Below are 4,092 nucleotides of genomic sequence, written 5' to 3' on the forward strand. Positions count from 1 at the left end.
TTCGCTTGTTTGAGACGCCATTTGTGATTTTTGAAAGTCTTGACTCGAAAAAATTTGCTGCTGGTATGATGTGGTCAAATCAATTTTTCTATGCTTAAACTCAAGGTTCTTGTGAACTTTTGACAATGAATAGCAGGTAACTGTTTTTCCGGCACGGACGGTAGGGCGAGCGGCGAAGGCGCGAAGCCCTGCTAGGGGGGATCCGGGGGCATGCACCCCCAGAAAAACATTTCTGATTTGACCCACCAATAGCCTATTTTGATGGGTATGGGTTCTAGAATTTGGTAGTTTAGATAGGAAAATATATGCTATTAGTATTAAGTATCTAGTATAAAAAGAAAAATCATAAATGTCAAGTAAAAGTCCAGGTAACAGTGTATTTCCTCTTTATTTTAGTAGTATCTGCCAAGTTGAGAATTCAATTATCACTGCATTTTTATAATCTGAGTCTACATTATAATATAATGTGGACTGAAATATATTCTATTAAGTATTACAGTTACTACAGTATTGAGTATTCCATAGGACAGACTCCGACTAAAGTTCCAGGTAACACTATATGTCCTCAGTCCTCAGTTCCGCCGGCGGTAAACTGGTAACGCGCGCGCTTTGCTGAAGTTCGTTTGAAACGGCACTTCTGATTGGATCTCGCCTATACGACACCACCAATCAAATTGCTTGATATGTATGAAACTTCCGCTTGTCTGTGTGTCCGCACGAGGGTAAACAAACTCGCCGGCGACCCGCCCGTGCACAGAGTTAGTCTTGGGTTGGAAACTTGGAAGTATTTAAAATAAACTTCGTTTTTTCAAATATGGATTAAATATTTTACCGCCTTTAGTGGGAGTTTCTCTCAAATTGATAGCCGGTAACAAATTGCGTGATAGGCGGTAAAAATAACCGGTTACCGGCTATTAACAAGAACCCTGTATAACTGCATAAAATATTGGTGTTTTGAATGTTGGTGTAATCAGTGATATTTTCGCTGTCAGGTGAGACTATATTCAGCTATATTTAGTTTTTCTGAGCAAAATTCTCACAATGATCGTTTTAAGTTAAGGAGTGAATGTTCCCCCTTCTTTTACACCTCTTGACCTTTGACCTCAGCTTCGACATCCCAACTCGTTTTGACGATCCCCCCCTGATGTGCCGAATATCGTGACCGTAGGTCGAGCGGTTAAGATTTGTGCCCAACTGTTGACAGACGGACGAACGGACGAACGGACGGATGGACGATCATGCGATTCTACAAGCTGCATCTGACTATGTCAGATAAGCTAAAAATCAACGCGAAAAGGTGATAGAATGCTTAAGGCTCATAAAGATTACTGCTACCAATATGATGTCAAACAACTAATCACTACTCCGACTAGAGTAACTAATATAAGTGAGTCCGCCATCGATTTAATAATGGTTTCTGATGCACTCAAAATTAGTCAATCGGGCATCATAGCCAATGGAGTGAGTGATCATTTTTTAACTTACTGTACTAGGAAAACTTCAAGACAGGTTATAGGTAAGCATAAAAATTAAAACTAGGAGAATTAGATCATTAAAAACATATAGTTAAAAGAGAAGCAATGGTATAAAATTTTCAACACGGATTCTATAGAGCATGATGGGAAATTTTTCAAAAATACCTCCTAGAGGCCGCCATTGACACTGTCGCCCCTATTAAACAAGTTAGAATAAAACAAAGAACTGAGCCATGGTTTGATATAGCTCCAAGAAACGGTATTGCTAGGGTTACAATACAATTGTTGTATAGACAATCCGTCGCACAGCCTGGTCGGGCTAGGTTTGATAGTGAGATTAAGGAGCTTATTCTGGAAAGAGATAGAAAATTACTGCTTCATAAGAGGAGTAAAGATGAAATTACATACAAGAATTTTAAATTGCGTAGAAACTAAGTTCAAAATAAAATTAAGAAAGCAAAGGCTAATTACTATACGGAAAAGGTTGAGGGCCACAAAAATGACCCTAATAGCAAAACAGAACCCAGAAACTATAGGCCTGTGTCAATTTTAAGTGTCATGTCCAAAGTTTTGGAGCAAATAGCCTATTTAACCAAGTAGAGAAATATTTAATAGAAAATTCCTTACTGTACGAGTTCCAATCTGGCTTTAGATCAAATTTCTCAACTGACACAAGTTTAATCCATCTAACTGATATTATTCGTAATGAGTCAGACAAAGGAAATCTAACTGGTATGGTTTTATTAGATCTTCAAAAAGCTTTTGATACCATTGACCATAAAATTCTACTAGCCAAGCTAAAAACTATCGGAATGGATATTAACTAGTACTGTGAAATGGTTCGGTGCTTATCTCTCTGGTAGAAGCCAAATAACTGATGTAGGAGGTACCTTCTCTAATTAGGACCCTATAATATTGCATGTGGAGTACCATTAGGCTCGATTTTAGGTACTCTGTTATTTCTGATTTATGTTAATCTTTAATGACATGGCAAAGGCAGTTAACGTCAAGCTTTTATTATATGCTGACAATTAGGCCTTAGTAGTTTCAGGGACAGAGGTACAGGCTATACAGGAAGAATTAAGTAGAGAATTGCATTCCATTAATAAATGGTTCAATGATAATAATTTATCCTTGCATCTTGGAAAAACAGAAAGTATTATTTTTGGAACTAAACACAAACTCAGGGATACTCCAAAACTGGACATCAGATGTAATGGGGTGGCAATTGCACATAAAAATACAGTTAAGTATCTAGGAATAGACTTGGAAGACTCCATGAGTGGTGAGGTAACGGGAATTAAGGTTGTAAAAAGGGTTAACAATAGATTGAAATTTCTTTCCAGAAAAACCAAGTATTTAAACACGGCATATAAAAGATTACTAGTTTCTGCCCTAATTCAATGTCATTTTGACTATGCAAGCAGTATATGCAGTATAGCAGTACAGCAGTCTCACAAAGCACACAAGGGCTAGTGCTGCAAGCTGCAAGTGTGTCAAAATAAAGCCATTAGATGTGTTCTCAACCTAGGTACTAGAGCACACATAGGTGGTAGAGAGTTCAAGGCTGTAAATTGGGTACCTGTAGAGTTCAGGGTAATGCAACTGAAGGTCAATAGGGTTTTTAAAACATTACATAATCTCGGCCCACAGTATATGACAGAAGGTTTCATGTTAACGTCAGAAGCCCATAGTTTCAATACAAGGGAAGGTGAGATGTTTATTTTTAAACCGAGGGTGGGAAGCAGTGGGAAAAACTCTTTTACTTATACTGCAATTGAAGCTTGGAACTCTCTACCATAGCAAGTGAGGACAAATTCTGTTTATTCTAGTTTTTTTTTAAGTATAGTGTTAAGAAATGTCTGATGCAAAAGGTAGAAACATTAGAGGCAGAGGAGTATGATTTTCGCTAAAAGAATTCGGTTGAAATTAGGCATAGGAAAAGTTTGTATCGCCTTATGAGAATGTACCATTGTATGACTGGTTAAAACTACAAATTTGTATATTTCAATAGTTAGTGCTGATAGTAGTGTAATTGTTAGAGTCAAGGCATAGCAAAACAAGGACCACAATGTAAATAAGTGTGCTATTCATGCTTTTTGTGTATATATATCCTTGGTAGTTATCCAATTTTATGAATTCAGAATTTTATTGTAAAAGTATGCTATGTATTGTATTATGATGGGTAATTGCCTAAATAAATAAAAACGCAGTGGCTAGTGGCTACGCATCCGGAACCGGTCGCCTAGCCTCCAGGGTACGCGTCCGGACATCCACTCACACATTGATCGCACGACTCGCGTATACGCATGATTGCGCAACGGGACGCTCTGCTGCCATCTATCCTTTCATCCGTCCTCTTTCGCGCTCTCTCTCGCTCACACACACATGCACAGCTCTCTCTCGTTCTCTCTCGCGCTCGCTCTCTCTCACACACCTCTCCGAGGCTCTCTCTCTCTCACACACACCTCTCTGAGGCTCTCTCTCTCTCTCTCTCACACACACCTCTCCGAGGCTCTCTCTCTCACACACACACCTCTCTGAGGCTCTCTCTCCCTCTCTCTCTCACTCATACACACACACGCACGCACGCACGCACGCACGCACGCACGCACGC

This window comes from Priapulus caudatus, unplaced genomic scaffold, assembly GCF_000485595.1.
Source record: "Priapulus caudatus unplaced genomic scaffold, Priapulus_caudatus-5.0.1 Scaffold1, whole genome shotgun sequence".
NCBI lineage: Eukaryota > Metazoa > Priapulida > Priapulimorpha > Priapulimorphida > Priapulidae > Priapulus > Priapulus caudatus.